Raw genomic sequence first — 12,092 nt, 5'->3', positions numbered from 1 at the left:
GCTGATTTCTTTATTCCCACCAGGAGTCCTCTCTCTGGGCAAAGGCTATATTCTCAGCTTCTCATCCTTCTCTGCATCTTGGCACTTCCTAATCCTTATTGGCTCAGTACTTCTGATGTCTTTAAATAGATTTTTAAAAAATTTCATTTGGCTTTTCGAGTAGTTCTCTGTGGGAATTTTCTGTTGAAAGTTATCCCTGCATATTCAAGTTCCAAAGAATTACCTTTTTTTGTTTGTCTGTAAATTATTTTTCTTTTTTTAAATTTAATTTTTATTTTATATTGAGGTATAGTTGATTTACTATATTGTATTAGTTTCATGTGTACAGCAAAGTGATTCAGTTATGTATATACATATATCCATTCTCTTTCAGATTTTTCTCCATATAGGTTATTACAGAGTATTGAATAGAGTTCCCTCCACTATACACTAGGTCCTTTTTGACCTATTTTATATACAGTAATGTGCATATGTTAATCTCCAACTCCGAATTTATCCCTCCTCCCCTCCTTTCCCTTTTGGTAACCAATAGTTTGTTTTCTATGTTTGTGAGTCTCTTTCTGTTTTGGAAATAAGTTCATTTGTATTACTTTTTAAGACTTTACATACAAGTGATATCATATGGTATTTTTCTTTCTCTGACATACCTCACTTAGTATGATAATCTCTAGGTCCATCCATGTTGCTGCAAATGATATTATTTCATTCCTTTTTATGGCTAATATTCCATTATTAGATTTATTTATATATATAAAACATCTATATATTTATATATATATATAACATTTATTTATATATATAAAACATCTTTTATTTATTTATATATATAAAACATCTTTTTTATCCACACCTCTGTTGATAGACATTTAGTTTGCGTCTATGTCTTGGCTATTGTAAGTAGTGCTGCAGCAAACACTGAGGTGTATTTATCTTTTTTTTTTCTTTTTAGGGCCGTACCTAATGCATGTGAAAGTTTCCCAAGCTAGGAGTCAAATCATAGCTGCAGCTGCTGGCCTATGCCATAGCCACAACACAGGATGCGAGCCGCCACCTGTGACCTAGGCTGCAGCTCATGGCAATGCCAGATCCTTAATCCACTGAGCCAGGCCAGGGATCAAACCTGCATCCTGATGGATACTAGTCAGGTTCTTAACCCACTGAGCCACATTGGGAACTTCGGAGGTATATGTATCTTTTTGAATTATAATTATAAATTTATAGTTTTCTCTGGATATATGCCTAGGAGTGGGATTGCTGGATCATGTGGTAGTTCTATTTTTAGTTTTTGGAGGAACCTCCATACTATTTTCCATAGTGGTTGTACAAATTTACATTCCTACCAACAGTGAAAGGAGGGTTCCCTTTTCTCCACCTCCTCTCTGGTATTTATTGTTTATATACTTTTCAATGACGGCCATTCTGATTGGTGTGAGATGATAGCTTATTGTACTTTTGATTTGCATTTCTCTAATAATTATCAATGTTGAGTATCTTATCATTGCTTTTTGGCCATCTATATGTCTTGGAGAAATGTCTATTTAGATCTTCTGCCCATATTTAGATTGGGCTATTTGTTTTTTTGATATTGACCTGCATGAGCTGTTTATATACTGTGGAGATCAATCCCTTGTCAGTCACTTCATTTGCAAATATTTCCTCCCGTTATGTGTATGGTCTTTTCATTTTGTTTATGGTTTCTTTTGCTGTGCAAAAGGTTTTAAGCTTAGGTAGGTCCCACTTGTTTATTTTTGTTTTCATTTCCATTACTCTAGGAGACAGATTCAAAAAAAATTGCTGTGATTTACATAAAAGAGTGTTCTGTCTATGCTTTCCCCTAAGAGTTTTGTAGTATCTGATTTTACTTTTAGGTCAAATCCATTTTGATTTTATTTTTAAGAATAAAAATGTTTATTTGTTAGAGAATGTTTTAATTTCATTCTTTTACATGTAGCTGTCCAGTCCAGCACCACTTATTGAAGATGCTTTCTTTTCTCCATTTTATGTTCTTGCCTCTTTTTCATAGTTTAGTTGACCATAGGTGCATGGGTTTATTTCTGGGATTTCTATCCTTTTTCATTGATCCATGTTTCTATTTTTATGACAGTACCATACAGTTTTGATAACTGTAGCTCTGCAGTATAGGCTGAAGTTAGGGAGCCTGATTCCTCCAGCTCCTTTTTTTTTTTTCCTCTCTCTCAAGATTGCTTTAGCTACTTAAGGTCTTTTGTGTCTCCATGCAAATTAAAAAAAATTTTTTTTCCAGCTCTGTGAAAAATGCCATTGGTAATTTGATGGAGATTACAGTGAATCTGTAGATTGCCTTGGATAGTATAGTTATTTTGACAATATTGATTCCCCTGTTACCAAAACCAGACAAAGATACTGCAAAAAAGAAAACTACAGGCCAATATCACAGATGAACATAGATATAAAAATCCTCAACAAAATGCTAGCAAACAAAATCCAACAATACATTAAAAGAATCATACACCATGATCAAGTGGGATTGAAATTTCTTGCATTCCTATATATTAACACTCAAAGATAAGAAATAGAAATTAAGGAAACAATCCCATTTACCATCACATCAAAAAGAATAAAATAACTAAGAATAAACCTACTGAAGGTAAATGATACATACTCCGAAAACCAAAAGACACTAATGAAAGAAATCAAAGATGACATAAACAGATAGAAAAATGTACCATGCTCTTGGATTGGAAGAATCAATACTATCAAAATGACTACACTATCCAAGAACTACTTTTAAAAAATTCATTGATTATTGATTTAGTTCTACTTTTTTTAAAATTTTAACCAGCTGATTGAAGGACAAAGTGAATAAGTATATCAGTATCAAGCAATCATTCCTACAGATTAAAAAACTATATGCATTAAAGATGGTCATTTACTTCATCTTTCTATTAATATAAGGGTTCACCATGTAGGTTTTTACATTATATGCGTTTGTATTATGTGTCCTATTTTATTTTATTTTTGTTTTATTATTATTTTTTTTAACAGCCTCACCTACAGCAGCATATGAAAGTTTCTAGTCTAGTGGTTGAATTGGAGCCACAGCTGCCAGCCTACACCACAGCCACCACAATGCTGGATCCAAGCTGCCTATAAGACCTACACTGCAGCTTGCAGTAAAGCCAGATCCTTTACCCACTAAGCGAGGCCAGGGATCACACCTGCATCCTCATGGACACTATGTCAGGTTCTTAACCCACCTATCCACAGTGGGAACTCCTCATGTGTCCACTTTAAATTCATCTGAAGAATATAATAATTTATATTTGATATATGTTGGATAGTATATTATTTGATACTAAGAATGTCTTCTATTTAATTTCTTCCAAAAACAGGTAACCCTTGAAATAGTTACATTTTTCTCTCTCTTCTTTCACAGGCACGAGATAGAGGTAATTAGTATAATCATAGGTCACAAAAGTCCTCATACACCAAAGGAAGGAAATTATTTAATAGTTCAAAGTTGTTGAGATTAGTTGTCCTTAGACTAGAATAACATCTGTGTACCCTGCCTACCAAATACAGTTGCTGCCTGTATGCTTCCACTTCAAAATCTTTGTTCTGCTAATCTTTAATGATGAACATCATAAGTTAGATATTATCCTGAGCTCATTTTGCAACTTGAACATTAAAGTGTATGTATTTGTCATGCCATACTTACCATACTATAAATCTTAGTCTTTGAACAAAATTTACTTAAAACTCTGCAACTTGGTTATTTTATGGTTTTGAGTTGCCATTGTACCTAGTAGTATCTGTTATTCATTTACTTATCTTCTAAGGGTTACTGGTTATTCTTAACGATTTACATCCCAGGGTTTCCTTAACCAAAATAATTTTGTACAGAAACTAAAGGGTTTGTTTTTCAGATGAATTGTTATACTAACTAGAAAGTGTGCCTCTCCTTTACTGGGCTTAAAACAAAGTATCTTGCATCATTCGAACATATGGATTTCATTTATTGCTAAGGCAGGATAAGATTGATTTGAAAAGAGTGAAGTGAAATCAGTTTTAATGATCATTATCTGATTTCTTTTTTTGGACTGAAAATTTCCTTCCAAGTCAGGATGTGTCATATTTAACTTTGAGTATGTACTTCATAGGAATAAAAGTTAAAGTGATCTAATCCACTCCCCTTCTACCTCTGACTTAAAAAACTACTTACTTAATGAAAAAATTTTGGAATATGAGACATAATTTTTTTTTTTTTGTCTTTTTAGGGCTGCACCCTCAGCATATGAAGGTTCCCAGACTAGTGGTCTAATAGGAGCTGTAGCTGCCTGCCTACGTCACAGCCACAGCAACGCCAGATCCAAGCTGCATCTGCAACCTATACCACCGCTCATGGCAATGTGGGATCCTCAACCCACTGAGTGAGGCCAGGGATCGAACCCTCAACCTCGTGGTTCTTAGTTGGATTCATTTCTGCCACACCACAACAGGAACTCCCCAGGAGACATAATCTTACTTGACACATCTGTGCAATGGCTCTGCTGGATTTCATGCATGTATTTTTTTAATTGCCTGCGCCTGTTAAAACTTTTTATTCTTCTAAAAATATAATACACTTGGTATAGATTTTATAGCTTTTAAAATTTATTATCCAAATTCTGCTGATTCTTAGATTTTTTAATGCATTCATAAATGAGGTACATCAGAAACAATGTATTTGAAGTACTCGTGTGTGCATTAGATTTTCCTATAATAATAACATAACCTTACTTTTTTTTTTTTTTTTTTTGGCTGCACCTGTGGCATACTGAAGTTCCTGAACCAGGGACTGAACACACACCACAGCTGTAACCAAAGTTACAGCAGTGGCAACACCAGATCCTTAAACCACTGAGCCACAGGAAAACTCCTGTAACATTTTAAAGTTGTCAACATGTGCCAATTTTCATGCATGTTTATGTATGCTTTTCAAAAAACTTTTCTTACATTTTCTAAAGTTCTCTAAGTATCTGACAGAACAGATGACTTGCTCAAACATCACTTCAATGTTTTGGTTTTTAAAATACCTTTTAGTTAAAGATATAAAAAAAAGGATTTTTTCAAAAACTTTTAAAATTTTTGAAGAGAAGGAATTTTTCACATATGATGGCCCTATTCCCAATAATTCTAATTGATACCACTATCAGCAATAAAAAGGAAAAAATGTAATAGGAAGAACAGAAATATGGAAAGAGATCTGAAAGTTACACTTTAAGTGAGAGACAAACTTCTCCTGGCGGTCAAAGCTCTTAGATGATTACCAAGTTGGAAAGATAGAAGTGAAAGGAAATGCTATCCCTAGAGATACTTATGGCCAGATTTTCCAAAGTCCTGGAAAATAAAATGCAGGAAAATTCCCTGAATATGTTGTCAGGGCAATGGCCTAAGTGACCACCATATAACCTTCTCTGTTGACTGTTGATAGGATAAGAAGCTCTCAATCCAGTGTGCTCTCTCACTAATTCCAGTGTGACCTCAAGCAATTTGCTTCACCTGGATGCCAATTTTCGCTCTCCCCAGAGAGTTTGAAAATGGCATTTACTTGGTGGGGCCTAAGGTTTACAGCCATTTCAAGATTTCAAAGAGAATATTATCAAAGATAGAAGAAAGGTATTTTTCCCTGTCATTCTACTTGTTGGTTAATAAAAGCTGAAATATGAAAAGTCCAAACCAGGTTAATATATTAGTTAAGGTTGTGTTTACTGTGTTTCCATTTAATTCAATGTGATTCTATGCAATTTCATTCCATGGGTTTTTACTGAGGAGCTATTATTACCTTCAGAAAACAAAATCTGGGACATACTGAAATTGGTTCCCTGGCCATGTTGAAAGGTAAAGGGGTTCCCTTGCTTGAAGGACAGAAAAAAGAATCTTCCAAATCACTATCTGGTTCAGCAATTCTATTATACCCAGATGTGAAGTCCAGGGGAAAAGCTGGGATACGGTATAGATGATCCATCAGGAAATATTTTTGAGGCCCTAGTAGGTTGCAGGCACTATTCTTGATGCCGGAGAATTCAGACTGAAATGCAGTCCCTGGCACAAATGAAACTATGGATGAAACCATGTGCTATCAGGGGCTCATTTCACCACTCCATTCAAGGGAATGATGCTATATCTACTGCTTCACGGTAAGATACTGAGTGGGAAAGCATTCTGTGTCAAAAAGGGGATAAACCACCGTGAACAACAATAACAACAAAAATAAACCAAGTGCTTCCCATATTCCAGCAGAGTTGAGCATCAATTTACATCAACAGTTCTTCACAACAGCCTTTTCTTTTCCATATATGAGGAACCTGAGGCTTAGAGAGCCATGGTCACCAGTTAGTAGGTGGCAGAACTGGGACACAAACACAGGCCTGTCCTTACTACAAAGAGCTATGAGGAGTAATGAAGTCTGGTCAGCTGAACACCTCCTCTCAAACTCAAAGGTGGTTACCCCAAATATTACCCTGTTTTTACTTAGTTATTGCTGGTTGCCTTGCAAATAATTAGCATTTTTCTAAGAAATTCCTCACGTTTGTGGGAAGTCCATTGTACTGACCTGCAATGAAAAGCTATTTCCTTCCAAAACTGCACAGCTAAGGCACCTGCATTTCCACCCAGAAAGGACCATCTTAGAAAGCAAAGGGAGTGGTTAAATGAAAGAGTTATTAAACGGTTGTGATTTTACTTGTGTAAAATTTGTTTAAAAAACAGGTGTTTAAAAACATCTCATTATGGGAGACTTCATTTGTTAACGGTGGGATAAAGAGCTATATACATGAAATGAAAAAAATAAATGAAGTGCAAACACAAGCACTGCTAATATTAAGACATTCTAGAATGGCTATTTAATCTCATTTACTTTAAATTGTTTTTAAATAATGAACATTAAAAACACTTCTTTTATTTTTCAGGGCACCTCCAAAAGAGAATACCAAGGTTCAGAAAAGATAAGCGATACACCCAAGGTGGTGTAGAAAATAGTAGCAGAGCTGAGGTTTGAATACATGCCAAGCTTCTGCCTCTGAAAAAATATACGTACAGTATCTTGCTTGGCCAATATTTTTATGATTTAAATAATGATAGCCACCACAACTGCAACAGCACGGAATAGATCTCTGCTCAAGTTTCACCCCCTCAGGACAGAAAGCTTTCCCTGAAGTAGCCACCCTCTCCCTCCCACACCCCTACATCTTAATTTTTCTTCATTGCACTTACCACCTTCTGACAAAACATATGGTCATTTGTCTTTACTAGTAGTCCTTCCTATTGGAATATGAGCGTCTAGAGGGCATGCATCTTGTCTGAATTGTTCATTTCCATATCCCTCATGCCTAGAACAGTGCCTAAAATTAAAAAAAAAAAGTTATTGAATGAATTAAAGCAGGTTTTTAAAGTTAACATAGCAAACCTAAGAGGGGTTGTCAGCACGGTATGGTTTTATCTCAAAAACATTACTTTGGTGAAACAAATGCAGCAATTTGAATTAAATTTTTGCTTCACAGGTTAAAAGTGACTCCCAACTTACGAAATCATTATTCATTATCTAAAATTTGGCGTCATTATAAGGTTTCACCCAAGAACCCCATCAGCATTATTTATTTTATTTATTAGGCATTTTTAATAGTACCTTAGACATTTTGTCATTATAAATGTGAACGTATCTATTTTAAATATCATTACCTTCCAGAAGCCTAAGGGCAAAGCAGACATTTTAATTTATCTTGTGATGCTATAAAGTTACAGAGGGGGTGGAAGGATTGATGATAAAATGAAAAGATCAGAAGACAGACAATTAAATTATGAAAATCCAAAAAGTGTAAGTTTTATCTATGAAAAAACCTACACAAATTAGCTGAAAACTACTATAAACATCTAAAAATCCAGATAAAGAATGATAATCTTATTAACTAATTGTTTGATACACCTCTTTTTTTCTTACAATTTTTTATTGAATTCTCTTTGATTTTCCTCCTTATGAGACAACTTTGTAATATCTAAGGGACATGTAAAAACAAATTCTTCACTGGCAATTTTTATGTTTAGCTATTGAAAAAGTTTCCACAGACTAGTTTGTGGTGACGTACATTTCAACGTATGTTTCTCTTCTACTGCCCACATATTTACAGTGTCAGCACCCTTAGAATGGGTTGATGTTATGGTTAAAACCTCTGGCCCTGTCTTTAAATGTTTCCACAGCAAATGAATTGGCACAACACATGGTGAGAGTGTGCCTGGGAGCTATGCATTCCTATGCTGGTGCAGCTGGCAATAGCTTGACATGAATGTGAATTATATATAGCCCACCAAACAAATATATTCCACCAAAACCCAGCTGAAAAAAACTCCAAATTTATTGCAAGCCTTTGGCTGAACTCCAATAATGCTCCCAAGTTCTCCACCACCACTTGGAGGGAAGTCGGAGTGAAAAAATAGAAAAATCTTCACCAAATTCAGTTCAAGTATTTTACTTAGGCAGATTTTAGAAAGGCACATGAACATGCGAACACATTGTTGGTATTCCTTCGGGGGTCTTGGAAGGGATCTTGGAAGGGAGGATCCAGGGCTTCTGCTTCATTAACTTCATGCTGGATTCATGTGTAATGGGTGCACATTATTACACTTTAGCTACATTAACCTCCATCTCTTTTTTTTTGCATTGACAAGGCATATTTTTGCCCTTCCTCCCACTCTGCCTACCTTTCAAATAACTGTCTATCATCTGTGTCTCAGCTCAGGGAGGCTTTTTCTGAGCTCCTTTGTGTATCACTCCCATCACTCTGTCATATCACCCTATTCCTTTCTCTTTTTAGTTCTCATTTCTTGATGAAGCTATTTTGTTTACTTATTTATTGTCTGGCTTCTCCAGTACAATGTGGTCTCCAAGAGAGCAGGAACATTGCCTAGGATGCTTATAGCTGCATCACCCAAACCTAGAATATATAGCCTCATTCATTCAAATGATTTTTTTTTTTTGGTATTTTTAGGGCCACACCTGAGGCATATGGAGGTTCCCAGGAAGGCTAGGGGTCTAATCGGAGCTGTAGCCACTGGCCTATGCCACAGCAATGCCAGATCCAACCTACACCACAGCTCATAGCAATGCTGGATCCCTAACCTACTGAGTGAGGCCAAGGATCAAATCTTTGTCCTCATGTATACTAATCAGATTTATTTCTGCTGAGCCACAGCGAAAACTCCCAAATGATTTTTGAATGAATGAATGAACTATAAGCTCAATAGTACATAATATCTTTTTAATTAACTTAAGTATGTGATTTTTATCATTTTAATCAAGTTATGCCAATTCTAGTCCCCCATTTCACTGGGTTGGCAGTAAGCCAATCTCAGGTATGGCTAGGGCTCCTCCTCCCCAGGGTTTGCAAGGGTATTAGAATTCAATGGAGAGGCAAATCATCAGTCATTGCCTTCACTGGTCACTGAACTGTCCATGGTCTTGTCCAGAAGCCAGGTCCTAACTGCAGCTTCTAGGACATGCATGTGGCTGAAGAAATTTGATGGGAGTTGGGTGTTCGGCCTCCCTCTAAAGACTTTGCAGCCATTTCCCAGGGAGCACTTGCTGTTCCTTCTCCAACAGTAATAAGACTGCTGCACTACTTGAGAGACCCATTGACCGCTAGACCCTCCTAGTAAGGACTAACCCTCTCCCTTGCTTTTCTCAAGGACACTGCTCTGGGACACCTTGCAACATCATTTCATGAAGTTTAGACCTTATGAAACTGAGAATCACTGTTACCACCTTCTGTTTCTGCTCAGCAAAATCCCTGAGTTAAGGAAATTGTAAGGGCCTCACTACTTTCTTGGAACAGGAAGAAAGGGGAAACCTGAAGAACAAAATAATCCAAATCTCAAAAACACTCTATATATTCTTGTGTACTGGAAAGGAAATTAACTGGCAATTTGGCATGTCTGTATGCTGTGCCTCTTTGTTATGGGCTATTTTTTTTTTTTTTCCTTTTTCTGCCGACCCCACAGCATATGGAAATTCCTGGGCCAGGGATTGAATCTGAGCAGAGCTATGACCCAAGCCACAGCTGCAGCAATGCTGGATCCTTAAGCCACTGTGCAGGGCAGGGTATTGAACAGGTGAATCCACAGAGACAAGGTGGATCATTAACCTACTGCACCACAGTGGGAACTCCTGGGCTACATTTTATCCCCCCAGATTCATGCATTGAAGTCCTAGCCACCCAGTATCTCAGCATTTGGGCTCTAAAGGTAATTCAGTTAAAATGAGGTCATTAGGGTGGGCCTTAATCCAATTATTGGTATCCTTCTAAGAAGGAGAGGAAGACACTTGGAGAAGACAGCCATCTACAAGTCAAGGAGACAAGCCTCAAAAGGCTCTGCTGATGCCTTGATCTCAGACTTCTAGCCTCCAGAAATGTGAGAAAATAAATTTATGTTCTTGAAGCCACCCAGTCTGTGGTACTTTGTAATGGAGGCCTAACAAACAAATATACTCCCTTGTGCTATAAGATTACTCAAGGCAGAACCTCTAGGCTCTGTGTAAAAGGAGGAGTTTCCTGCACATACCTCCTTAGCTCTGCAAGCCTCCAAGATGGAACCTTAAATCACTAGCAGTAGCAACAGTGGTGGTTTCTCCCCAAACTACGTTCAGCTTCAAAGCAAGAGCAGGCATGTAGATACGAAAGGAAAATGCTTTTAGGAGAGCCTGAGGGTGTCTTCTTTCACATGGCTCCTTCTCTCCTCCATTGGAATGCTTCAGAGCCCAACACCACCTGCTCACATGGCATTTCACACACCTGCATTCCAGAAAACAATACAAGTCTGCAAGTGGCAGCAGGCCCTACTGCGGTCAGCTTATGATGAACTGGTGATTCCCCAGTAGTCAGAGAGTTGCATAACTGTTAAATATGAGTTCACAAATGTTTATCCATCATATCGATTATCTGTATATGTATTTTAAACACTTAGGATAAAGTTCTGATATTGATCATTAATTCCAGCCAGCATGTTTTCTCCAGAGGTTAAGAACAATCATTTGAAAAGATGTTGTTGTCTTTGTCTGGAATATTAATTTCTTCTCATGTATATAATCTTATGTCTAATTGTTGTTAGTCATTTTTTGCCAGGAGAAAAAATGAAACAATACAACAATAACAAAATACATAGTTTCAAAGCTCCAAATTTTAACAATGACTGTGGAGTGTATAATTTAGTATCGACTCCAAATAATGATTGTAACTTGTGGAAAAAATGATTTTAATCCTGTGAAATCAGATTGTTATGATCATTATACAACTACAGATGTGATAAATTCATTCGAGTAATTTTAAAAATAAATAAATAAATAAATAATGATTTTGTTTGTTTAAAAATATAGAAGCTATCAGGAGTTCCTTCGTGGGACAGTGGAAACAAATCCAACTAGGAACAATGAGGTTGCAGGTTTGATCCCTTGCTCAGTGGGTTAAGGATCTGGCATTGCCATGAGCTGTGGTGTAGGTTGCAGAGGCAGCTCATCAGATCTGGCATTACTGTGGCTGTGGCATAGGCCAGCAGCTATAGCTCCAATTCGACCCCTAGCCTGGGAACTTCCATATGCCGAGGGTACAGCTCTAAAAAGCATATATATATAAAACAAAAATAAAACTATAGAAGCTATCAGATATATCTCATCTTTGATAATTCATTGACTGGATTATCTAAAACATCAGAAAAAGGAAAGATAATTTTTACCTCACATTTTCCCTTAAAAATTATCTTTCTGATGTTTTAGATAATCCAGTAGTATCTGAAATACAAAAAATGCAATACTTATTAGCATAAATATAAAGTAGTGAAATGATATAGGTCAGCAGACATCATGAGTCACAGCAATGTATTTCAGTCTTCAACATTACAGACAAAATGCCCTCAAGTGTTTCAGAAAAATCAGATGCTAAAACTGTTTTTTCTACTATGTCTATTTAATTTCATCTTCATCATCCTAAAGTGTGTGTGTGCTTTTTGAAAATGAATCTTTTAATATATATTAATCCTATAAGGACTCAATCCATATGGTTTCATTTGGTGATTCATTTAAATTTAAC

General features: G+C 36.4%; 1 protein-coding gene across 1 annotated transcript in view; it reads right to left on the bottom strand.

Annotated features, from left to right (window-relative positions):
- The window catches only part of SEC24D (SEC24 homolog D, COPII coat complex component), a 444,678-nt gene that overhangs the window by 142,437 nt on the left and 290,149 nt on the right, over nt 1–12,092 (bottom strand). Inside the window, exon 4 of the mRNA XM_021100700.1 lies at nt 7,234–7,361. The gene's annotated coding sequence lies outside the window, so the exon portion shown is untranslated. The remainder of the gene's footprint in view (nt 1–7,233; nt 7,362–12,092) is intronic.

The sequence above is a fragment of the Sus scrofa genome, chromosome 8 (genome assembly GCF_000003025.6).
Source record: "Sus scrofa isolate TJ Tabasco breed Duroc chromosome 8, Sscrofa11.1, whole genome shotgun sequence".
NCBI classification, from domain to species: Eukaryota; Metazoa; Chordata; class Mammalia; order Artiodactyla; family Suidae; genus Sus; species Sus scrofa.
The sequence above is the reverse complement of the archived record's forward strand: the minus strand, read 5'-3'. Positions and strand labels throughout refer to the sequence as shown.